At 45.0% G+C, this 26868-nt stretch overlaps 1 long non-coding RNA gene across 1 annotated transcript; it reads left to right on the forward strand.

The window, feature by feature from the left end:
* The first annotated feature begins 1937 nt into the window (after nucleotides 1–1937).
* On the forward strand, nucleotides 1938–26164 carry LOC138918416 (uncharacterized). Its single transcript, XR_011427822.1, has 3 exons — nucleotides 1938–2586; nucleotides 15392–15519; nucleotides 25783–26164. It is a non-coding gene; the product is annotated as an uncharacterized lncRNA (long non-coding RNA).
* The last annotated feature ends 704 nt before the right edge of the window (nucleotides 26165–26868 follow it).

The following is a 26868-nucleotide window of genomic DNA, read 5'->3' on the forward strand; positions in this document are numbered from 1 at the left end:
TTTCTTTCTGTAGGTCAACCCTGTGAGGTAGATAGTATTATAGTCATTATGCCCCCGTAACAGTGAGGACACTGAGGCATAGACAGAGGTGAACTGGCTCAAGGTTACACAGCCTGGAATCAGGGTTAGAACCCAGGTTTTTTAACTCCAGAGAACAGAGACTGAACTGCTATGCTGTGCAACCTCACTGTGTTGTCTGTTTAATGCTCAACACTCTGTGATGTTTCCTTGTTTCTCCTATTCGACTGTAGGGGAGAGACTGTCCTTTAATACAGAGACTGTGTCCTTTGTTCAGCTTCACCCAGCACCATGCCTAGTGCAGACAGGGTGCTCAATGAATATTGATGTAATAAAGGACATTTGGCTAAATTTAACGTGCCTTTGGCCATATCAGAACTTACTGCAAACCAAAGAGGCTTCCAGGTTTGTGTTAAATTTCTCCTGCAAGTGAAGCTGTGCAGGATGGCTGGCGGGGGGCTTATATTTGACTTCATGAATTATTTATGGAATTAACACCGGAATCATCGTTAATTTGTGGAAGGAGAGAAGTTGCTACGTGGCTTGGCGCCCGTGTTTTTCTGGCAGGGATAAATTACCTGCACCACTGCTGCTGGGTGAAGGCTCAGGCTGCTGGTTTCCAGGGGAGACAGAGCACTTCAGCCTCCTCTCCCCTTCTCTTAACCCCAACTGAAAAATGCACAAGGTATGCCATAGACTAGGGCTGTGAGCCAACTCAGCTTCTGTCAACATTCAGTTAACACAAGTTCGTTAAGCACCTAATGTGTGTGTGGAGCATACGCTAAGTACGGGGATACAAAACCAAGAAGGCATGTGAACAATTACACTATTAGGTGATCAGTGGCAAGAAAGGCATGTTCTTGATGCTGTGGGCATCGGTGTGGGGAAATTCTGGGGGAGTTCAGGCCTAAAGCAAATCTTTTATTTTGCTGGGAAAGATTTGCCCTGAGCTAACATCTGTTGCCAATCTCCCTCTGCGCACCCCCGCCTCCCCAAAGCCCCAGTGCATGGTTGTATATCCTAGTTGGAAGTCCTTCTAGTTCTTCTATGTGAGCCACTTCCACAACATGGCTGCTGACAGACGAGTGGTGTGGTTCCATGCCTGGGAACCAAACCCAGGCCACCAAAGTGGAGTGCACCAAACTTTAACCACTGGGCCATCAGGGCTGGCTCCTAAACCAAATCGTATGGGGCAAAAAAGTGAATTAGCCTAGCTAGAGAAGGGGTAGAAGTATCAATGGGCAGGCTCTCCAATTGGGAGTAACCCCACAATAGCCTGGAGAAGGACCTCTAAATAGGAGAAATGGCTGGCGTGGGAAGAGGGGTCTTGAGGGGTGACCTGTGGGGGCTCAAGCAGAAGCTGGGAAGTGGATGTTGGTCATGTCTGTGAGCTTGGGTTTTCTCCTGGAGGCTGACGGTGTTGGTGGTGGATGGAGCCAGCGCTGTCAACGGCCAGTTGTGGCTCCTGCGCCATCATTTGGGTGACTTCTTAGGGAGTGAGGTCTCACCTGCCCCAGGTGGGCAGAGGCCTCTGGGTGAGGAGGGGAGCGGGTGGCATGCTTCCCCAAAGTGGGAGAGCAGAGGAACTGCAGTGGAGTGGTGCCACAGTCCTGCCTGGTCAGCAAGTTTGCTTTCGGAGACCAACATATAATAGCAATCTCTTTCCCATTTTCTTCAAAGCATCTGAGGAAATATAACTGTGGCTGGGTTCAGCAGCCCTCACTTTTGAGCAATAAACTACAAATGATCACGGTTTACTTTGATGCTTTTGGAATTCCCCTTCTAGGTGCTGTGGGTTCCTGCCATTTGCTAGCTGGAAAGTCGCCTGTGTGCACACATTCTGTTTCTGGAATGAGCCCTTGCCTCTCTGAGCTTGTCTTAACGTGTTATTTATTCTGCAATTCTTCTTGGTCTCGGGCAGTGCTCTCGGCTCCCAGGCTGCTGCAACCGTACTTAGGGGTCTAACCCTGCTGCCCCAGCCTTTATGGGAGAAAAGATTGTTCCCGACTCCATTTATTTCCAGGTAGAAAAGAATCAGAGAGCCCTGCAGGGTGAAGGCGAAGACGAGGCGCTCCAGATAAGTGTTTTTTTTTTTCCTCTGTATTACTTATTTATTAAAGCCAGTGAGGCATAACTAAGAGAAGGGAAAGGAACCGAGGAAAGAGAGAATACAATGGCCCTTCAGGTTTTAATGGGAGAGATGGCTGGCAGTGATTCCTAAATTATTAAATAAATCGATTCGATTCTTGAAGCTGGCCTCCAAGGTGTATTTGTCAGTTTCATTATCTTTGTCTTCAAGAGTGGGAAGAGTCACTCATGGAGAAAGTTTTATTATTTTTTTCCCCTCTGTTTTATTTTGAAGGCTGCAATTCACGGCCCCCTCTCTAATTAAACACTCACTTCTTTATGTAACAGGAGCCGTGCTCTTTTCATTTTTATTTCGGCTTCTGTTCTGATCCTATTTGTCTTACAGGCCCGCAGACGTGTAACAAGATCGGGTCAGCTTTAGGGCACACACACTTTGGAGAATCTTGATCCCATTTGAATTATAGGACCGTGTGGTCACAGGTGAGCTCTGTGGTAATTTATCCTCACACAAGAGTCCTGTCGTTTAGCTATTTGCCTAACGGAATCCAGTGAGTGTTAGAATAATAAGTTGTGCCATCCCAAATGCCAAAAATAACACCTTAATGTACTTTAGGGAAATAATGGATTTTATTTTGGGGTTTTGGTGGTGACTGAGCAGCGTTTGCTCCTTTCTCTCCTAGTCTCCTCTCTCCCCCTAAACACTTCTGCTGCCTCCAGCCCAATGGTAAAAAATGCCAGAACATCTAAATTCTTTTTCTTAATTATTCTCCCGAGGAAAGCAGGCCAAGCAACAGGGTGCAAAAAATTTAAACCATAAATAACAAGCTGAAAGGAAATAAAAGAAATGACACCAGAATAAACTAAGCTATTAACTGAAAGCTTTACGTCACCATCCTCCTCAGGCCTGAAAAATCTAAGGTGGTTAAGTATTTATTTTCCAAAGAATGTCGTTACAATTTGCAGCAATTAAAAATGGATGAAGGAAACATTTCCCCATGATTTCCGGTGGTACTTCAGGCACTGAAGCATGAAACATTTTGGGGAACATAGTTCCCACTTCCTCTCTGATGACAAACGGTGCTAAAGGACAGATCTGGGTCCTTTGTGGGTGTCACTGCTGCCTGGGTCCTGGGTGGAGGACAGGGATGGGAGAAGGGAAGTGAGCAAAGTAATGGGTAGCTAGTGAACGCTTCCCGAGATAAATGAGCGCTCCTCCCTGGATCCGGCTGCGTAATTGTTTCTTTCCACTTGGTACACCTGGTGTAAAGAACTCCATTCACAATTATTGGCTTGCGTTTCGATTCCCTGGATGCTCCTCCACTGTTGGGGGCGGGGGGAAGGTGTGTGCCTGTTGGTAACACAGAACACTGGAGGTCAGGGGCACTGAAGCGGAAGGTGTGGTGAGCTAGGGTGCGGGAGGGAGGACTCTCCTTGCCCACGATTCACCAAGACAACCAGGCGGACCCTTGCAGAATCACTCCCAGCCGCGTCGAGGCCTGGGGAGTCCTTGTGGTCTCAACTCTGCTTGCCGGGTGAGCCAGTCCTACTCTGGCAGCTAGGACTGACCAGAGCGCTGGCGGTTGTGTGTGCATGAGTATATGTGCGTGTGTGCTCATGCACATGTGTGAGCATGTGTGTGTGTGTGTGTGCATGCATCTGGCTGACAGGCGCACACCTGCCAGTAATCTTGCTCTTTGTCTCCTGCCAGCCCACCGATCTGGGGGCAGAACTGGGCTCAGTGTAGAGTACAGAGAAGGCTTGGCTTTTCCACATGGCTGAGAGGGGGTTAAGGGAGAAAAACAAGGTGCAGGAAAGTGTGTGTTAGAAGATCTCAATTTTGTAAAACAAACCATGACAAGCAGCCCAAACTCTGCACGTCTGTACAGGAAGGGCTGTGCTGGATTACATAAGTACGGAGGAAAATCTAGGACACATGCTGAGTTCTTTAAATGATTTACAGGAGTGGGGCTGAGAAGAGGGTGAGGATGCTGTTGTGAGGTGGGGTAAGGCATCCATGATAACAGCATTTATCATTTGGCCCCATTTATGAAAAACTAATATTTATATATGTATTAAAGTTTAACTGTTTTGCCTACTCTGCTCATCTTTCCTCCAAAAGTACTTCCTCTGAAAAATCTCCCAGTGACAGCTACCAAGTGCTCAGTTTTATGTAGGCTCTTTTGCTGCAGCGTTTAGGGTCACTGCTCTGCAGCTGCATTTTATGGCGTGAGCCGAGAAAGAGCAGAGCCACTTTGCCTCAGGGAGAAGCCGTTATTAACTGCTCTTCTCGTCCACCCTCCCCTCTGTCCTGATCAAGGGGACAGAGGTGGGAAAGATGGCTTTCTCGAAGAGCCTGACTCCTCTTAAATGGACGTGATGCCCTTTGGGTGGACAGATGTGGTCTGTAGGGAGGAGACCTCAGGAACCCACTCTGGGAGTGTCTGGCCTCTGGAGGCAGTGTGGACTTCTCCCATCACCCCTCAGGGAGGGGACAGACTTGGTGGAAAACAGAGCTGGGATCTGAAGATGGAAATGACAAGGCAGCAGTTTTCAGTGCAACATAAGAGAGAATTTTCTAACCACCTGAGCTGACAACTGGCTGGACCACTTTGCGGGAGGAGTGGGGGCCTCATTGCTGGCAGGGTTCAGAGCCTGGTGGCATCTTGGTCAAGATTCCTACACTGTGTGGCCCTGGATTATAAGCTCTCTAAGGCTGTACTATCCAATATGATAGCCTAGTCACATGTGGCCACTGAGTACTAGAAATGTGGCTAGTGCAACTGAGGAACTGAATTTTTAACTTTAATTAAGGGTACATATCTGAAGGAAACAAAATCAGTATCTTGAATAGCTATATTGGCACTCCCATGTTCACTGCAGCATTATTCACAATAGCCAAGATATGGAAACAACCTAAGTGTCTGTGACAGGTGAAAGGATAAAGAAGATGTAATACATATATATATACATACACAGAATGGAATATTATTCAGCCATAAAAAAGAAGAAAATGTTGCCGTTTGCGACAACTGAACAAACCTGGAGGGCATTATGCTAAGTGAAATAAGCCAGATGGAGTGAGACAAATACTGTATGATCTCTCTTACATGTGGAATCAACAAAAAAAGGTTAAACTTATAGAAATAGGGTAGATGGTGATTGCCAGGGGCTGGGAGGTGTGGCAAGTCGAGAGATGATGGTCAAAGGGTACAAACTTTCAGTTATAAGATGAATAAGTTCTGGGGACCTAATGTATAGCATGATGACATAGTTAATTATACTGTATTGTATATTTGGAATTTGCTAAGAGAGTAGGTCTTAAAGATTCTCACCCAAAAAGAAAAGGTAACTATGTGATGTGATGAATGTGCTAATTAACTTGATTGTGGTAATAATTTCACAATGTATATGTATATCAAATCATCATGTCATACACTTTAAATATATACAATTTTATTTGCCAATTTTACCTCTATAAAGCTGGAGGGAAAAAATTTAAATTTAAAAACCAAAGCAGTATAAAATATCTTTTCTGTTAAACGTATTTCATTGTTTTGTTAGGACTATATTTCACCTTAATCACTAAAAATCTAGCAGCCGAATCGAGGTGGTCTGTAAGTGTGAAATACTCATCAGATTTTGAAGACTTAGCATGAAAAAAGAGTGTGAAATATTTCATTAATAATTTTTATATTAATTACACATTGAAATAATATTTTGCAAATATTGGGTTAAATAAAATACATTGTTAAAATTGACTTCATGTTTTTTAAAAAATGTGGCTACTAGAAAATGTAAAATTACATATGGGGCTTGCACTGTATTTCTATTGGATGGTTCTGCCCCCAGTCTCTGCCAACATTGCGAGTTTGTGATTCTATACAATTGTTCTTGTTCTTGATGTGGATTCTTACCCCTCTTTAGATAGAAAGATACTCTGTAAATACCTGTGGCTACCCGAGGGCCACCCAAGACGATTGTTATTGGTGATGATGGTGGGAATCATGTGACAAGTGTCCAGACTTCAGAGAAACAACGGGAGCAATGACTTGGGGCGCTCTGAGAACTTCTGGTGCAGTATATTACACAAGAGCTTAGCTTGCATGTATAAAAGCTGGAGTTTAAAATAATAGGATGAGGTTTCTTTTAAAAATCAGAATGTATAACCTGACTTTTATTCACTGCCTTTCTCAAGCAGTTAAAGTTGAATAAAAATCTTTCATCATTCTATATCATTAAAGCACATCCCAGGAAAGGACTAGAAACACAGTGGTAGACTCTAAATTAAGCAATAAGATATGCACTTTTAGTTTTCCTAATTACCTACCATTGAAAGTAGGCTGGAACTAAAATAAACACGCTGCCTTGAAATGAGAATTAATATGTGCTAGTGCTGTGGGGAAAGCCCTATTAAACAATTGAATTTTGGAATATTTTGCTTTGTCGAAAAACCCAAAGGCATTCTTCCCTTTGGAATTGGATCTTCATTTAGAGTTTTTTTTTTAAAATTACTTGTTCCATGTATTTTACAAAGTGCCTTTATCGAGCTATTATGACATTTTGTTCATTATGTATTGAACCCTGTCACATCTTATGAAGGAAATAACCGCCTTCTCTGTCACTCCTGAGAAGCCAAGTGTGAATAGTGCCATGAGTCCATGGGAAGGGCTGCGTTAATTATGGAACACATTGTCAGGAGTTCTGGAAAAGACACTTTGTCATTCCACTAGGGACAGGTGGGGGAGTTGGGAGAGGAGAAAGGGAGGAGCAGAGGGCAGGAGGGAGTGGAGGTGGGGGAGTGCTGCACTGTGGGATTTGAATCGAACCTTTTAGGCTAGCTCTACTGGAACTGTTAATCCTGGATCATGTGTTTTTCAAATCAGGGGTGAATTATAATCTTATCGTCCAAGAAATATATTCTCCATTTAGAGTAGGCCAAAGTCAAGGCTGATCTCATTATAAATGGAAGCTGCTAGAATCAGGTCAGGATCTCTTCTAGGGCTTAGCATGAATGGATTGGAACAGAAAGGAACCTCAGAGTCTTGAGTAAGTCCTCATTTCTTGCTTGGGAGAAGAGGTGAAGGAGAAATGCGATGGGAGCACAATCCCCGATCCTATTATCCAGGCGGGAGCTGGAAGGTGTTGATGTTAGGGATGAAGAGAGACAGTTTAACTATCACCTTTTTACAATGAAGGTTTAAAAAGACAATTTAAGCATCACCTTTTAAAATGAAAATGCTAAACAGTTTAGCCTAGGCTGTTATCAGGACCACAAGTGACATCTCTTTTTCAAAGACGTGAAAGAAAAACACCACTGCAGAATACTCGGCCACAAAAACATCACATACCTCAAATCGTGAGCTCGTTGTTCTAGATGGTCTAACTCCTACAGAGGGAGTTTAAGATCCTTTTCCCTGAGTAGCCCTTGGGGCTCTATGATGTGATAGATCTGAAGGATCAAACAGTTCTCTGAAGTTTCTGGAATCCTTCCTCCTGCTCCAAGCTAAGATTTCTCCTAGAGAACTATTGTGCAATCTAACCTCAGAAGATGTGGGAGAGAGGAATTTCCTGTTTAAGTTCTATGACAATCCAGGGGAAGTAACTACTATGTGCCAAGGGCTTTACATCTTATGCCTTTGAATGCTCACAGTGACATGTAAGGTAGGTGTTGTTATGTCCATTCTGGAAATGCGGACCCTGAGGCTCTGAGGGATGAAATAATGTGTCAAAGTTAAGCAGCCGTCGAGGAGAAGTGTTAGAATTTGTTGCTAGGTCTGTCTGACTCCCAAACCTTGTTCTTTCCCACTATAGTACATTACTCTTATTTTTTTCAATATCTATCAGTATCTTTCCGGCTATAATTTAAGCTCATTATCTCAGTGCTTGGTGGAAATGGAGCAGTTATTCTCAATTTTCCATTCAAAGCCTTCCACGTTTGAAGATGGCAACATCATCCTTCTCTTACCTTTTTCTTATCTGATGCACAAAGAGCTAAGGAAAAGTGGCGTTCATATCCCTGAAATAGCTTTGTTTCTTTTAATTGGCACTTGATGTGTATCTATGCAGATAAGTCTTGCTTATAGGAACCTGGCTGAATGTTCCAATTCATTTCTTATTCATCCAAAGGATCTAACAGGGTTAGATCAGGTTAGCATTTAACCATATTTCTTCTAGCCTTTTGAAAATGAACTCAAACACTACAGGTACATTTAAAGCCCCCTTAACCAACACCTCCTACCTAATTCCTTTCTCTACACCCTTTCCCCAAGACAATGATTGTTCACTCGATATTTACCCTTTCAGATCGTTTAATGCACATTTTACACACATAAGTATTATACTATAACACATCATCCTACATCTTGATTTTTTCTCCCCTCAACTTTGTTTTTGAGCTCTATCCCTGTTGATAGATCAAGTTCATTCATTGTAACTGTTGCATAGAATCCCATTTTATAAATACTACATTTTATTTATCTGTTCCCTTATTGGTAGGGATATTGGTTGTTTCCAGTTTTGTGCTATGAAAAATGATATTGCAATTAGCTCCTTATCCTTATCTCTCAGGGAAGCAGTATCCAGCTTTTCTTGATGGTGAAAGAGCCGTGTTGGAGAGTAGAGGATTTATTAAGAAAACAAATAATGAAACATGAGCAAAAACAGATCTCCAGGCCTATTCTCTGGAGATTCTTACTCAGAGGGTCTGGCAATTTTGGGGGGAATATTCTTTTGGTAACAAGTTCCCCAAGTGATTCCTTTCATCAGGGAAGTTGTGAAATGGGTACGGAGTACATATGCCCAGGTACTCTCTCTGGAGAGAGGTGGGGGGGTCACCAGAGGATTTTATGTCAAGAAGTGCCATGATGAGATTTGTGCTCAGAAATATTACTTTGGTGACATTATGAACAATATTGAGCCCCAACTTTGTTTGTAAGGCAGTCCTCTTTCAGAGATGCAAAGTGGAATAAGATGCCAGCCCTAGAGTCAAGTGGCTTGCAATCTACCAGAGCATTTCACAGAAAGGTAGGCAAATGGGGCTCAAAGCCTGGAGGCTTACTATCCACAGGCAAATTGTTTCCCGGCCCAGGGTTCCTGGAAGGGCTCGCCTCTTCGAGGACTGGCTGGTCAGTATCAGCATCCATGTTCTCTTGTTGTCTGCCCACCTTGAAGGTGACTCTTCATGTTTTCCATATCTTTGTTCTCTTAAGTTCTTTCTCTGAGAAGAAAGTTGGGAGAAAAATATAAATGGGGTTTGAAGTCTATATTTCATATTTCCCCATTTTCCATGAATGCAAAATATCAAGATCTGTGATAGTTTTAGAAAGTTTCCAACTCACCCAGAAGCAACAGAAATATTTCAATTCTTAATAATTCAACAATTTATTTTGATATCAATGCCCTTTTCTGAAGCCTAAAGAAATGATATTTCTAACCCTCTACGTGAGGGCAGACATTAGGTATAACAGAAGAGGGGTTTTGGAGGCCATCCTGTCCCAATGCCTTCATTTTATCAAAGAGAAAACTAACATCCCAAGAGCAGAACAGGTTTGTCCAAGGCCACTCCAAGAGTTAGTGGTAGAGCCAGGACTGGACTGATGGTCTCCTGATTTCTTTGCCGTTGTTCTTTCTATCTACGCTACATTTGTAAACCATCAGATGATCTGTTCTTTCCACAAATAAGTCCCACCCCTTCCCATTTCTAGGAGACAGTGGCTGGGAAATCACCCCATCACCTTCTGGATGGTCATATGGTAACTCTGATGTCATTCTCCGCTCAGAAAAGGCCCAGGCAGAGTTGACCAAGCCGCTCAAGGAAGCTCAACGTCTGCCCTCCCCACACAGCTCTCCTGGCAGCCCGTGCCTGTCCCAGGACCAAGCACCCATTTCTCATTCTGTTCCTGCCCCCTGTGGCTAATGGAAGCTCAAAGTTCTTTCTGAAGTCAATGGAGGAGCTCCACTCAGATAAGCTTTGAGGGAATTGAAGCAAGGGACTACAGAGAAACGGATCCCGACCTGCCAAGGAGAGGGGCTATTTTTAAGTCAAGAAAGGAGGCATTTGCTGTTTAGTGAAAGAATCCTTTTGAGCCTTTATTACTGCCTCTTAGAAGGATATTCTTTTATTGAGTGGATTGATACAAATTCAGTGTTCAAGTCTAGAACTTTTATTTTCAGAGAGAAAAAGCCTCTTTCGGTGTTTCTATTTCTCTACTGTTAGTCATACACCACCAGCCTCTCAGAAAAAGTAATACTCTGTGCAGTGACAAAGATATTGTATTTGATTTGGCATCAGAAGAACAGGGTTCAAGTTTTGGCTTTGCTGCTTCTTAGCTGTGTGATCACTGGCAAGTCACTTCACCTCCTCATGTCCAGCTCAGTTTCCTAAGTCTAAAATGGCAGTGGTTGGGACCTACTTCTCAGGGCTGTTCATTCATCCATTCATTTTCACTCCTTTGTTTATTCACCTGCTATCTGATAGGCATTGGGTGGAAGGCAAAGTGAGGCATGGACCCTGCTCTTGTGGAGTTTACAGTTCAGTGAGGGAGACAGTCAAGTCATCACACTATCGAACGTGTAACTCCAAACTGATGCACTCCCTGAGGGCCAAGAGCGTGGTTCTGTGAGAGAGTGTAACAAGGGAAATGATCTAGATGAAGGGTGGAGAGAGGATGCATTGGGAAAACGGTTTAGCGAAGGGTTCCCTGAGGAAAAGAAATTTGATGCTGGATCAGAAAGATACCACAGTTAAGTCTGGGATTAGTGTGTTCCCAACAGAAGAAACAGCATGTGCAAAGACCCTGGGGTGGGACGGCACAGGGTCCATTTCAGTCAAGGGACTGAAAAAACTGTCTACACAGCTGGAGCTGAGGGAATGCGGGAAGAGTGATATGACAGGAGACTGGGAAATCAGGCTGGAGCCAGACCAGGCAGGGATTTGCAGCCTATAGAAGGATTTTGCCGTTTATCCTAACAGCAATGGGAGGCGACAAAAGATTTTAAAACTCTGTGCATGAGTGTGTGTATATGTATATGTTTTGCATGCATGTGTGTATGCAGGTATGCATGTGTGTATGCAGGTATGCACGTGTGTGTGTGTATATCAGGCCCACGAATGAGGATGAATTAGAGGGGAGCTGGGGTGGATATGGAGAGACCAGTCAGAGGCATTGCAATAGTCAAGACACAACACAATAGAATGTTGGCCCAGGCTGGCGGTAGAGGGGACAGTGAGGCCTGGAAGCATTTGAGATCTCTCACGTATTTAGGAGCTGAAATGGACTGAACTGGGAGGTTGATCGGATGGAGGGGGTGATGGAGAGGACCGCTTCCTTGGTTTCTGATTAGCGGGATGGCAGGGATGATGGTGGCATTTTCTGAGATGGAGAATCATGGAGGAGAGCCTAGTTTTTTAGCGGAGAAGATCATAATTCAGTCTTAGGCATGTTGAATTTAAGAACTTTTGAGACATCCAAGAGACAGCGTTGAATAAGTAGGTAGAAATGAGTCTGAAGCTTGGCAGTGAGGTCTGACTTGGAGATAGGAATTTGAGAGTCAGAAGATGGTTATCGAATTTACGAGTGTGGATGAGATTGCTTGGGAAGAAAGTGTGGATTGAGAGGAAGTGACCAGAGAGTTAGGAAGAAAGTCAGGACAGAATTATTTCATGAAAGCAGGGATATGAGAGAGTTTTAAGGGGGAGAGTATGGTTAACAGGGTGAAATGCTGCTGGCAAGTGAGGCAGGATGAAGACTAAATGTGTCCGTAATGGGGATGAAAGGTAACATTAGTGGGAACCACAAACACCTTTATGGGTAACTCACCATCTCCACTTTCCAAATTAGGAAACTGAGACACGGAGAGCTTATGTAACTTGCCCAAAGTCACAGAGTAGGTAATTTGAACTGAGGGGATGTGACTCCAGGCCCCATATCCTCAACCACTACCAAATGCTGCTCCTTCCTAGTTATACAGAGGCCATCATTAACTTTGTTGAGAGCCGTTTAGGTCACATGAACTGGGAAGAGGCTAAGCAGGAGCAGCTACTGTCTGAGGTGTCTATAATCCCCCTAGGCTTTCGATCTGCTTTCTGCTGCAGTCTCCTTTGTCTTCAGCTTGAGGCCCTTCTGGGTCTGCGAGCTCATCTAGAATGGCTTCAACATTTTCCACCATGTGGGAAAATATGTGGTTGTTTCCTGAGCCTTATTAAGGCACAGGGGAACTTTGTAAGGCAGATTTAGGCATCCCATAGATATGGTGGCCATATGTTCCAACTTGCTTGTGACCATCTCAGTTTATGCTTGTCCTGGCATTATTATGAATTGCTCTTCCTTTCATTCTCAATTTACCAGTTTGGATGGTAAAGTATACGGTCTCCTGTGATGGTCAGTTTTGTGTGTCAACTTGGCTAGGCTAGAGTCCCTAGTTATTCAGTCAAACACTAATCTAGGTATTGTGCAGGTATTTTGTAGAGATGACTAAAGTCTATGCTCAGTAAATCTTCTTAAAGTAAAGAAGATTATCCTAGATAATCTGGGTGGGCCAGATTCAATCAGTTGAAAGACCTTAAGAGCAGAACTCGGGTTTCTCTGAAGAAGAAATTCTGCCTGTGGACAGCAGCATCAGCTTCTGCTGGAAGGTTCCAGCCTATCCTTCCTGACGGCTTGCCTTCTGGATTTCAGACTTGCATAGACAGCGCCTACATCACAAAAGCCAATTTCTTGTATTAAATCTCTTAATATATATCTCCCACTGGTTCTATTTCTCTAGCGGAATCCTGACTGCTACATCTCCCTACCCTTAGAGCTATCTCTGCCCGTACCACAGTAGCCCAGGGAATTGGGGTGAGGTGGGTTACTGTCTTCCATGGTCCTAGACAGGAGGCAGGGGGGTGTTTGGGAGGTGTAGGGCATTTTCACTGTTACAACGACTGGGCATTCTGTTGAGACGTAGTGCCAGGGTGATAGGATTCTAAACACCTTGTTATGAATAGCAGCCCTACACGACAGACAGCTGTCTTCCCTAAAATGCCAATAACACTCCATTTGCAAACACTGGGGCTTTTGCAAATTGGGAATGATAAAAAGAGAGAGTGGTAAGGCAGTTAAGGACCTTGGCAGAGGGTTGCTGACATGACGGGCTGTAATCCTAGGTAGATTATGAAGGAAGTGAAGAAAGGAAAGCATTCCCAGCGTCCAGTGAACTGGAGGTCTCAATGAGGTTGAAAAATGATCCTAGAGGGAGTCAATGAACATAGGAGTTCGATGGAGAAGAGTTTGTCGCCTTGGAGTAGGATGCTGGAATTAATGGTTTTGAAAGTGAAGCAGTTTCCATTGATGACAAAATCCATGTGTGACCATGGAGGTGGGTGGTAGAGGTGAGTAAAGGAGGCCACAGGGATTTGTGACAGGTGATCCACACAGATATTTTGATGGAGAAGAAGGGAAGTCCAAAATTGTGATGAGCAGATGAAACGATGGAGTGGGAAATTCTCTGTGAGCTCTCAATGGATTATTGTGATTACAGAGCAGAGCAGGTCGTGTCTCTTGGCACTACATGTTATCCAGGGCTTCTGTTTGCCTGGGGAAAACTGAGGCAGATTCTTCTGTCCTTCATTCTCAGTGGACAGGAAGTGTGCTGCTCAAGTGTGGCCTTCACCTTCTCTAGGGCCCCTCTGTCCACATCGCAAAGCACAACAAGTGTCACTTAAAAGACTGTCACTCATAGGGTCATGTGACATGATACAGGGAGGACTCAGCTTGTCCAAAGCAAAAAAGGGAACTGAATCAGAGAGCAGAAGTGGCACATCTTCAATTCTGTGTGCATCCACCGGTGAGCTTAGATTAAAACCACTCCACATTTGTTTACGAGGCCAAAGAGAGGGAGAGATCTGAGGCAGAAATGCTGGGTGCTCACCCACAGCTGGAGTAACTGCTATGATTTCTATCTTTACAACTATGTGGATTTGGTGCCTGCCCCAGAGCTTGCCCCTCTCTGAAAGAAGAAGGGTACAAAAGCCCATGGGTCACAGGGTGATAGACGCTGTGTAAAGTCATGGAGACACTATGGGTGGATGTGGACACTGCCAACCATGGCAGTAAAACATACTGGTCCTCCACTGAGTAAAGAGGTTGTTTCTACACTGTTGTGTCAGAAGGTTCCTTTAACTTGGAAGGACAAAGCAGTGTATTGTTTATGCTCCTTTCTGCATTTCTTCTCCAAGTAAGCGCTGATGGCTCTTACTATGAGCTTTGTGTGCCTAACTAGAGCGCTGTTGCTGACCCAGACTGCTGGCCTTCTATAGGGCTCCTTGGAGTGACAATTAGGTAGTGTAATTTATGAGCTCATTGTAGAGAGTCTAAGCACAATTGTAACAAAATTTTCTTCATGGCAACTTAAAGCAATAGGGATTATAACTTCACTTTTCAGCTGGGGAGATAGGTGCAGAGAAGGCCAGTGACTAAAGTGAGATCGCACAGTGAGTCAGTGTCAGGGACTGGCTCTGAAGTTGTAGTTGTCTAATAATGATGGCATTTGAATGCTTACTGTAAGCCAGGGGCTTTGCATGGTTTATTTTAACTATTCCTTTCAACTATCATCATCATCACCATTACCACTGCCATCATCATCATCACCACCACATCATCATCATCATCACCATCATCATCACCACCCATCATCGTCATCACCATCACCACCACAGTTTTCACCAACATCACCATCATCATCATCATCATCATAATCACCATTTCAGTTCACAAATTATAGGTCAAGAAACCAATGTCCAAAAAAGTTAAATCATTTTTTTCCAGAGTTAGATAACTAGAAAATTGTGAGATTTGAACCCAATCCATCTGGTTCCCTAACAGGCACACTGAACTCTTGTCTTGCACTTCCCTACTTTGGCCTGCTTCCTTGTACTAATTCACTGCCAATCCATAGGATGTTACTTCTGCCATGTGCTATGTTGGATGATGAGCATCTGTAAGATACCAGAGAAAGTGATAGAAATTGATGGGCCATGCTTTAGGAATGTGAAGTTGCTTTCTGGGTTGCTGCAGAGCAGCCACATGCTGTTACTGCATGTGAGCATCTCTTATGTGAATGCCGAGTTGTGTGATGTGGTGTTCTGACATGGCCCATGAGGTTATGGTGGCCTCCTTCTGCATAGGCATGGCCTTGTCTTCAGGGTGAAAGTATTCCTGATGTCTCTCATTCTGGAAAGAGATGGATTCTTAGTCAGGAACGAGACCATGAGGATGAGGGAATTCAATCCTCTCTTTTTGCCTAGACTCGGAAGAATGGCGATGTCAGGATTATCGTCTGCATGGTGGATGTTGAGGACGGTGACTCTCATGCTAAGATGAGGGAGAGACAGGAAGGAGGCGAGTGTTATGGTGCTCTGCTAACGGCAAAGGAGTAAGTAGTATTCTGCAAGAGAGATGACCTAGATTTTCAGTATGCTTGGTGTTTTTCCATTTTGTTACCCCTAGTCATTAATAAAGACTTTTGATTGATCCAGCCTGGAGCCAAATGTGCTGCTGTGTATAAAGAAAAGTGGTAACTTGTGAAAACTTGGGTTAGTTATAAAGTAGGAGCTGTAGTGCCTCTTGAAACAAGCATGAAATTTGGCCAGAAAGTCCAGGGGGGAGGTGGGATTTCCTAAATAGAGTCCCCATGTCCCAACAAGCTCTCAGTTCAGAAGGGTCACCTTTGGAGTCACACCTGGTGGTTTGGAGTTTTATCTTTCTGATGGTGGTGTCAATTCCTTCATTCTCTAGGCTAAATCCTGCTCCTCTTGCTGCTGGCAGGTTGTTCTTTGGGAGAAGCGAGCTAGCTGCCCTGGAGCTGCAAGGGCAGACTTTCCTGCTCTGAATTCTACCGTCATTAACAGAATCCCATAGATGCTCACCGAACACACAGCTTTCCATCACTGTTGCCACCAGAGAGACTTACTGCACAGAGAGATTTTAAAAATGCAATTACTTTCCCATGTAATTTCATAACAACACTAAAACATTGAAGTAGAAAAAAATTTACCCATAATCTTGCTACCCCAGCAAATCGAATTATTTTCATGTTAAAATAATCACAAGGAAGGACAGTTTAGAGGTCTTTTTTCATGTCTGTGTGTGTGCACGTTGTTTTTTTTGGTTTTTGTTTTCTCTTCTATGGGGGCAATATGATCTAGATTTTCTGGAATGACCTTGCTTTCATTTATTTCTGATTTTTTTTTTTTTTTTTTTTTTGGTGAGGAAGATCTGTCCTGAGCTAACATCTGCTGTTGATCTTTCTCTTTTTGTATGTGAGCAGCCACCACAGCATGGCCGTTGACAGACAGGTGGTGTAGGTCCACGCCTGGGAACTGAACCCAGGCTGCTGAAGCAGAGCGTGCTGAACTTAGCCACTAGGCCACCAGGCCTGGCCATTCGGATTTTTTTTTTTAAAGGACAAATCATTAAATGTATAGCCAAATGAGATTTTATTGTATACCTTTGTAAGATGGTAGGAATAAATTCATACGTTAGGAAGAAATTCTTTGTCACACTGTTCTAAATTTTATTATTTTTCTGTATTTTTACATAGGCTCCATATTTATAATGCAGTGATTCTCAACTGGGAGTGATTTTGCCTCACAGGGGACATTTGGCCATGTCTGGAGACGTTTTCGGTTGTCACAACCCAAAATGGAGCTCCTGGCATCTAGTGGATAGAGATCAGGGATGCTGCTAAACATCCTACAGTGCACAGGACAGCCCACACGGCAAAGAATTACCTGGCACAAATTGCCAACAGTGCTGAGGTTGAGAAACCCCATTACTATGTACAGTGGTGACTTCAGAGTTCTTTGAGCTGATGCCTAGTTTACTTAAGCATCCCCTGCTCCCTTTACTGAACATTGGTTGTCTGCCAGTTTTCCAGCGTTGTGGGGAAGCATCTTCCTGCATTGAGCTTTGCCTTGCTTTGGGCTTGCAGTGGGTTATTCGAAGGCGGGTTGCCAGCCACCACCTGGCTTCTCTGGCTTCGGGAATCATCATTGCACCAGGTGGGAGGGCTTTTCTGCAAATAGTACGGGTTGTTCGTAGTTCCAGTTACTGAAATCTAGATGCGTGAACTCCCAGGCAGCAGGAATACAGTGGAGCAAGCACGAAACTGGGAGGAAGGGCAAAAGCTGGGAGGCAAAATCTTGGGACCGGTGGGACTGAGGGATTTAGGAAGTGAAATGGATTCACAGTGATTCTAAAAGTATTCGCTTGGGTTAGGCAGCACACGCATGCAGCTAAGATTGCAGCTTCTCCCACTTCCTACCCACCTTCTCTGCTTCATATTTTTCTTTAGCATTCATTGCTGTCCTGAATGCTCTTTATTTCACTTATTTATCCTGTTTATTTCTGTCTCCCTCTCCACGGGGGCAGGCATTTGTGTCTGTTTTATATCCTGCTGTTTTCCGGCACCCAGAGCAGCTCCTGGCTCGTTGTAGGCACTCAGCACCTCTTTGCTGAAGGAACGAGTGGACAATTCGCAAACACACGAGGTAGTTTGCTTTTGGAAGAGCTTCACCACACCCGTTCCTCCCTCACTGGGCTTCTCTTTTCACTCTTTCTTCTTTTCACTTTGGGTTTCCAGCTGATGTCCAGGAGCATGTGTTGTTGGAGGAGGAGAACAATTCAGGGATAGAGAGAGAGAGGGTGAGGGACAGAGCCCCGGCATCTCTGTGGGGGACAAAGAGAGAGGCTGCCAGAGGGAGGTGTGGACAAGAACTGCTGCAGGTCTGCGGGCTGGACACCCTCATTCGTGGACTGTGATGTTTTGGGAACTGTGTCCTCCATCACAGGGGCTGTGCTGGGCTTCCTTGTCAGGTTGTCCTAGACTTTGTGGGGCTTTCCTTATAGCCCCATCCAAAGATGGAAGCCCCCTTAGCCAGCTGCCTCGGTGCCAGCCTTGGGACTCCTCCCTGGGACTCATTATGGGCTGCATTCCAGGGTGCCTCAAAGCAGACATCAGTGCTGGAGTGAGACTCCTTATCAATCACAATCAATGTTCACAATCACATTCGATCTAGTGTTTCTGAAATTATGTACATTCTTGACTCCGTAGGAAAAAAGACTACAGACAACCTCCAAGCATGCATAGCCACATCTTTGTTAAAATACCACCAGCACCAGCTAAACAGGGGTTGTGGGAGTGGGGGTGAGGAAAGGCCATCTGGAACCATCCAGGTGAATGGTGACAGCCCTGCCTCGGGGCCTCTGCAGCCTTGCACTTGGCAGCTTTGGGGGCCAGTATTATGTTTCACGTCACTCAAAGGCAGGTGAGCCGAAGCCACGTCTCGCTGGCTGCCTCTGCAGCTGCAACTCTGATCAGGTGGTCCTGCCCGCCTCGGCTTGGCAGCCTGGGTTCTTGAAAAGCGAGTGACAGGGGCAATAATCTGCACTTGGCAAAGCAAACCCAAACACACTCTGAAAGGCACAGCTGGGCCAGGTTCAGCAACTTTACTCATTAGGCAGTTAATCTCAAGGCTGTCAGCTGAGGCCACAAGGGCAGGCCCAGGCAGGAAAGCTGCACTTTCAACAATTCAATCCAGTCCCACAAATATTACTGAGCCCGTGCTATGCACGAGGCACTGTGGGTGGCTACAGAGGAAGCAAAGATGAGAAAGGGACAGTTCCTGCCTCAGGGAGCTTACATTCCAGCTTCTCTAAGAGTCACAAGGGAGTGGAAGCAAAGGACAGCTGGAGTTCAGAGTTGGAAGAGAAAATATCCAGTTGAAAAATCAGGACAAATGCCATGGAAGTGTCCTGAAGTCTGGAAAACATTTCTTCTTCCTTGCCTCTCTCTTCCCTTTCCTCCTTCTTTCCCTGTGGTAGATAGAATAATAATTACACGCCCCCACCCCCCCAAATGTCCATGTCTTAGTCCCTAGAATCTGTGAATATATTACCTTATATGGCAAAAGAAACTTTGCAGATGTGGTTAAGTTACAGATCACGAGATGGGCAGATTATCCCACATTATCCAGGTGAGCCCTGAATGTAATCATGAGGGTCCTTTGAAGATACTACGTGCTGGCTTTGAAGGTGGAGGATGAGGCCATAAGCCAAGAAATAGAGGCAGTCTCTAGAAGCTGGAAAAGACAGGGAAATGGATTCTTCCCCTTAGAGCTTCCAGAAGGAAGGCAATTGTGCTGACCCATCTTGGACTTCTGATCTCCAGAACTGTAGGGTAATAAATCCCTATTGTTTAAGCCACTAGTGTGTGGTAATTTGCTACAGCAGCAACGGGAAAGAGATGCTCCCTCCCTCCATCTCCGTCTCCATCTCCATCTCCTTCATTTTCTCATTCTCTTCCTCCTCCCTCTTTCCTGTAATTTCCTCTTCTTATCTCCTCTCCCTTCTTCTCCTCTCCTCTCCTTTCCTTTCTTTCTTCCTCCAATTACAAAAGAAACACATACTCATTTTTTGAACTTCAAACAATATAGAAGGAAAGATCTCCCCATGATCCAGCCTCCCATCTTGGTGAGAGGCACGGTGGTTCAGAATGAACTGCCTGGGTTCACATGCTGACTCTGTCACTTGCTTCCTGCACGATGTTGGGCAAATTATTGACCTTTCTTTGCCTTGGTTCGCTCATCTTTAAAATGGAGGAAATGTTACTCACTTCAAAGGATTGTCAATTCATTAGTGCCTAGAAGAGTAGGCACTCATGGCACATAAGCTTTGATTACCTTTTTACATCTTGGTCTATTCTATATGAACACATTTGAATCTATTTATACAAACAGTATAGAGGGACTTGGTTTTACTAAGATGATATGATATAATATTATTGTGCAATGTGAACAGGATTATTTTAGGTAGGGTTATGTATAAGCAGAGGCACCCTGATGGGAAAGTGTGGAGAGTGTTCAGGAGAGAGTAAACAGAACAAACAGTTGGATGAGGCAGAGAGACAGAGAGAGAAACTGGAATAATTGGTTAGGGCCAGATTGTAAAGGGCCTTGATTGACAAGGATTGGAAAGGATGCACTAAAGACTTCTGACCAAGGGTTAAAGAGTAAGAAGGAATGAGAACTGCTCCTCAGGGAGGCTACTGGGGGAGCAGAACAAGGTTAAGATGTGGAGTGAAAGATAGGCAGAAACACAATGGCAGCTTGAGCTAAGAGGATGGCAGTGGGAAAGGAGAGTAAGGACGGCCTTAGAGACAAACATCAGAGTATCATTTCCTGAACTAGACTATTGGTGGGAAGGGATGAGGAAAGAAGAAGTCAACATGGCTTTGAGCACTGGGTATCTGGGAGAATGGTGTTGTTAGAATCTCGGGTGTCATGTTTGACTTCTCCTTTCTGTCACTGCCAATATACAATCAATCAATACTATACTGTCAATAAGTTCTGCTAACTTATATCTTCAGAATTTCTCATAGTCATCCCTTTGTACTTATTCCTTAGGACTCAGTTTAGGCATCCTATCTTTCAAAGGCTTCTAGACTCCCTTCTTCCCCGTCTGTGTTGGATTTCTCTCCTAAGTGCTTCTCTTTAATGCCTAATCTTTTGTGTCTATCTCTCTGCATTTCCACATTGTTTTACAATTACCTGATTATATGTCTGTCTCTTCCACTAGAATATGAAGGCCTTGAGGGAAAGGACTGGATCTTATTCATCTTTGTATTTTTAGTGATTAGGGCATTGTCTGGCATCTGGTCCACATAAATTTGTGTTGAAGGAAAGCATGGATACCATTCTGAATATGCTTGGCTAGAACATCTAGGTGGAAAGACCCACAAGGCAGCTAGAAATATGGATCTGGGCCTCTGGTCAGAGGTCAGACGTGCAGAGACAGATTGTGAGTCTTCTGCAAAGAGGTGAAGCAATGAGCCTGGCTAGAGAAGAGGACAGAGGGTGGGACCTTGGCGAGCTCTCAGATGTAGGGAGTAAGGGAGATAAACCAGCGAACAGTAACCAAGAAGGAGTAGTCAGAGGGCTGGTGAAACAGAGGGAAAACCAAGAGAGTTTGAAGAAGACTAGGGTGGTCAATAGGGTCAAATGCTGCATGGAGGTCAGGGGCATGAGGGGCAAGGAGAGGTCTTTCCTGTGGTGTCTGGAAGAACATTCTGGAGCTTGTGAGATGAGGAAGGTGGCCAGGCAATAAGGGATGAAAGAGGACTGAGTGGTGAAGAAGAGGAAATGTCGGCGCCTCTTCCAATATGCTTGGAAGTGATGGAAAAGAAGGAATATAGTAGGACCTGAGAGAAGCAGGGTGACCTAGGCTGATTGTAGGCTGAGTGGAGGAGCTGGTAGAGGGTGAGTGATGGGGGAAGGGGATAACATTTGGAAGAAAGGGCATTTCCTCACTGGGAGAGGTGTGGAGAAAGAGAAGGAAGGAAAAGAGGGATTTTTCTGCAGAAAGGGATCAAATGGACATTTGATAAAGTAGGAAGCAAGACCATGTTCAGGGAGACGGGGTGTTGAGAGTGGGTTTGGGGGCAACAAAGAGGCAAGACATTTGGATCAGTCACTTCAGGGATTTGAGAAGGAATAACAAATACAGGCCCCCCCGCTTGACTTTTGATGGGCTCTAGTAAGAACTTGCTTTTCTAGTCACGTTCAGCAGCAGAGAAAGGACACAGAAGGACAAGACAGGGGGAGGTGTGCGGGGCAGGAAGCGAACACAGTGTAAAAATGGAGGAGTGTGGATTCTGGGCTCTGCTGAGGTCAGAATGAGGAAGAGAGACGGAAAAACCAGAGTGGATTGATGACTGCTATTCATGAGAGGTCAGAGCAGATCTCAGCGACTTTGAGCAAATCTCCTTTTCTGCACACCCCCTCCAGTTTGACAGAGCCACCTCCAGCAACACCACTGCCATCTCTCTCCTCCTGATTGGTTTGGAAGGAAAAACAGAAAATGTCTATGGGCCCCTTTTTTCCAAAAGAGCCTCACAAGCCCTGTTCCCTGATGGCATCTGAGATCTCTAAACGCTGATACCAAGCCATCTTCATCTGTGTGTCCTCAACGACGTTTGAGTGTGGAGGATTCTGAGTATAAGGGTTTCTCTCTGTGGCTTATGCTTCAGTGTCTGTGGTTCCTCTCTTCTCCTTTTCTCTCCCCTACCATTTGCCAACTCTAAGCAAGGTACTGGGGAACTCAGGGAGCTGCCCCGCATACCTGGGGTTGCCAGTTTGGGACCATGGTCTGAAAGAAGATGGCCTTTGTCTATTGCTAACAGCCACTGGGGGAAGTTGTTTCCTCTTTGGGGATGTGATAATGGGGCACTTGGGGGCTATGAGCAGCCTACAAATGTCTGCCCCCAAGATGCAAATCTAGTTGGCTGACTGACCAGTATAGTCAACAAAACCTAAAAATTTACATTTCCCCCATGGAGGATGCTGGGTCATTGACTTCAGGTCATGAAAGCTGTGCATGGTTATATCATCCAGAATTGCAAATGCCCCTGAGTGCCAAGAGGCAGTCGGGCAGCAGCTCCATGGCATCTCACCACACCAGTGCTCTTGGGGCCTGTACCTCCTTCCCGCTCTGGTTTTTGTTTTTATATTTTTTCCTCTCATGCGTTTTAATTCCTTCTGGGCAGGGCCTAAGCTATAAGCACCAAAGCCAGGGTCATATTTGTGGGAGATTGGCTTAGTAATCCCCTTCTGGGAGGATGTGGGATGAGGAGAGTCTGCTCGGCGGCTGACAGTCTTGGTTCCCAGGACTCAGGGCCCTACCATCTATATGGGCCTTCCTTTCTCCTCTCTACAGGCTGGTCCTGCCCCAATGCTGCTGTCCACGTGACTGATTCCTCACCTGGACTGCAGGTGCTTGGGGAATTGGAAACACAGCTCCAGTTTAAAAATGTGCTTCATTGCCAGAGTACAGATGATTCAGATAAAGCCTTTATCTTTAATTTCGTCTATTCTCTCCTTATTGATTCCTTACATTTCACTGAAGGGCTCATTTGATTTGGAAGTGGATTATGCAATTACCTTACATTTTATCTGAGCAACACAATACAGGCGAAAGTGAGTTTTATTTATAAAGTCTGAATTAACCAGATGATGCCATCCATGTGCACCTAACCTTGGAGAAGACAGGGCCCAGGGAGGCACGCAAGGAGACCCCCGGTCCTAGAGCACTGTGCATGGAGGACCCTGCCCCGGCAAAAGCTTGGGAAATGGAGCATGTATTGCAGAACAAGAGCTTGTCTGTCCTCCAGCCTCGACCTGATCGCTTTGTCACTTTTGATTATTTCCCCTATACCTGCACAGGGCGGCAGCGTCTTCAACTGCAAGGATTCCAAGGATGCTCTGTTGTGGCATGAAACACAAATACCATTTCCTCTCAGCTCTGGCGTTCACAGGGCCTGCCCGAATACATTTGTGTTGCCTCCAAACCTGACACTTTAAGACAAACGAAAAGGCCCCTGAATGACAAACGCAGCGCACATAGTGGGAGGGCCATTTGCGGGGAAATGGTTGCAAGGAGAATCGGTACTTTATGAATATTCACTGAAGTGTAAACCTGCACATTGCTTATATGCTTTTCTGCATTCTAATTTGCCCATGAATGCAAATGAGTCCTGTTTAAAATAGAGATGGGGAGAGCGGGCTCCTTGCAGAACACCTAATTGAAAGATGTTTGTACATCATGTCTGATATTTAGTAAACAGAGAGACAAATCCAATCGTTTTCCAAATGAGACCTCAGAAACAATAAAAAAAATAATGATCACAAAAAGCTGGAGAGCAGGAATGTGCAGAACTAACTGCTTTCCTAAAAAGGGGGACATAATTACTCTGTCACAGGGTGCAATTAGTGTCCTAATTATATGAAGGTGTATTTTGCTTATCTCTTTAGCAAACCTTCTGTCAAGATGTAGCTGTCTTGAGGAGCCGTACAACAGAGGGCCTGGTCCTGCTCTCGGAGTAGGCGATGGATGGCCTGTGGGGAGAGGGGCCCAGATAGACGGTGCTTTGGGAAGTACCTTCATCTTTCTTTTAGACTGACAGATGGTTTCAGTCCGGGTTGGACTGCCTGCTGCTGCTTTCAATGCAAGAGTGTTACCTTTTTGGATTCATGAAAGCCACTCAATCAAAGATAAAAAGGCAGGCCAGTGTGGGGAATCAATAAAATCTCTACTTTCAGCTGGAGTGTCTAATAGTAATTCTTCTCGTGTCACTGCCTGGTTAAACAGTCATACTCCTGCTAAAAGCCCTATAAGACATAATAGATTCATGTGGCTTTGCTCTATTGTGCTGCATTTGGCCTGAAAAAGGGGAAAGGGGCTCCTGTTTTTCTAAAACAAACCAGACACTGAAGCATTGTGTATCAAAATGTATTCAGCCCTTGCGGCTTGTCTCATTCGAGCAGAGGGGGCTTTCTTTGCATACCTCTTGTGGAGCTATTTCCAGACATCTGATATATTCATTGCAAACACTCCTTCGGAGACATTTTAGTACCAATTCTGAGTCATTCTGCTTACATTTAAATGTGTTTTTTGGTGGTTGTTGTTCTGGGAAAAATCACAAAAACAAGTGCTTTTTATGTCAAACCAAGCCAGTTGTACGCCTTGAGATCTGTTCCTGAGAAGTCAACAGCAAATGTCCCGCATCGCAGAGCTGACCCAGGGAGCACCAAATGGCTTAGTCATGGCGGAGAGGCTCAGCAGGGCCTTTGGCCATGTCTTCTCATGAGGCGAGTTTATGCTGGGTTAGGGGGCAGGGTTTTCCTTAAGGTCCTTGCGTGGCAGCAGGGTCAAGATCTACGTGCAATGCTATGTGTCACTCTCTGCTTGACACATTCATGGGTCCTTGAATCGCCCCCAAACCATAGCCTACGTGGTAGTAAATCATAGAGATCTTAGGGCCTTTTCTTTCCAATCTTTTCTCCTCTGGTCTTACAGAAAAAAAGTGAAGTATTTGTGCCTGAGTTGAGCAGCATTAAACGAAATTGGCTGGGTCCCACCCCACACATTGATGTCCAGGGATTCTGAGTGAACGAGAATCACAGAGCATGTTATTTCGCCATCTGGGGTGAAAAAGAAGTGATGGAACAAGTGGCACTTTGTTGGCCATTCCAAGCAGGCCCTTTGATCAGGAGTGGCCTTTGTGAAGGCTTCTGCTGACCCCTCCTCTCCCACGTCCCTCCCAACCAAGGCCACTTCCCACCCTTTGCTTCCTTTGGAAGGTTTGACTGCTGCTGTCGGGCCGAGCCTGAGCCTTTTCTGGTATATTGTGGAGGACTGCAGAAGAGAGAAAACTATTGAGTGTCTTCCCCTTTGTCCCCTCTCACACCCCTCCTCAAGAAAACCTCAGCAGATGTAGACAAGACTTTAATAGCGACATAAAGAGAAATGCATGACAATCCCATTAGGGGAGCCATAATGGCCTGTTGGAGGATCTCAGAGAGGACAATATATCAACGTCTAGTTTGTGACGGCATCCCTAATGATGGCAGTTTGCCCCTACCCGTGATCGTCCATTCATCGTCCGTTTGACCTGGTTCCCAATAATATTTGCCCTCCCTTGCATCAGTCTCCCTTTGAGGCCCTCTACAATTGCTGACACAACTCTTCAAGTGCGGGGAAATCAGAGTCGGTAAGTGACAATCATAGAAAAGCAGTTAGTGGACCACCCCGTGGCTTGCCCTGATATGGCACATTAAGGCTCTTTCTTTGCTTTCCTCCGCAGTCCCTGGTCACACTTCATCCCCAGCCCAACATCTGCGGGAGGTCAAGGCACTGGGAGTCCTGAGATTTCAAACCATCTGCCAAGGAAAAAGGAAGTCTGCGCTTGAGGAGGGAGGAGGAAGAACCTAAATGATATTCTGAAGACCTTAAAGTTATGTATCGGGGACGAGGGCAGGAAAATCGTTATTAATGGTATCAGCCTATTGTCTTCCTTCTGTGCCTCAGAGGGCGGTGGACATAATTAAAGTCGAAGCCGAGTTCATTTTTCCCCTTGGAGGCTTAAATAGCCTGGAGACATTTCCCATTCCTCCCTTCCCACTAGTGCCAGTTTTCCCCAGCTGCTGAAAAATTCAACATTCCTATAAACTACAGTACTTTGTAAAGGTCATTCGCCAGTTAATCTGAACCCGGGGTCTGGAGCGCTGCTCACTGTAGCTACAGCAGTGGCCGTCCAGCCCCGTGACGTGGGGCCTGCCTGCGGAGAACTAGAGGGACACGAGGCAGGCACGCAGAGCTCTTTAAATATTGCCGAGCGTTTCCTGGATCAGCATGATATTTAAAGATTTTTGTTCCACCTGCCTGCGAAATATAGAGTCCAGCCGAGAGGCAAGAAAATGAATATGGATTTCTTGCCCTTTCAGTGTATTCACTCCAGAAAATAGCCGTTTCTTCTTTTTTTTTTTCCCCTTTTTTGCCGAGCTGGAGACTGCAGGCTTCAGGCAGCCACGATTACAATCATGCATCATGAATGAAATGTGCCATTTGGAGAAAATAAGCCACTCATTCCATTTCAAAACCCCCCACAAATCAATAGGGCTGGCAGAGTTTTGGGGCTGAGCTGGATGTTGTGTTTGAACTGAAATACTTTCTCAACACACTTCTGACACTCAGAGCAGTGGCCAGGGGCAGATTCTGTGCCAGGGGCTCCAACAAGAGGATGATCAGCCTCTAAAAGTTGGATCTGGTTCGGCACGTGATGGAGAAGAGAGACAGTGCTGATGGGCAGAAGATTGGGCAGGGTCAGAAGATGAGCTTCCCAGCTTGAGTTCTGCCTGAACTAGCTTTTTATTAATCCCCTCAATCAAAA

This window comes from Equus caballus, chromosome 17 (assembly GCF_041296265.1).
Source record: "Equus caballus isolate H_3958 breed thoroughbred chromosome 17, TB-T2T, whole genome shotgun sequence".
Classification (NCBI taxonomy): domain Eukaryota; kingdom Metazoa; phylum Chordata; class Mammalia; order Perissodactyla; family Equidae; genus Equus; species Equus caballus.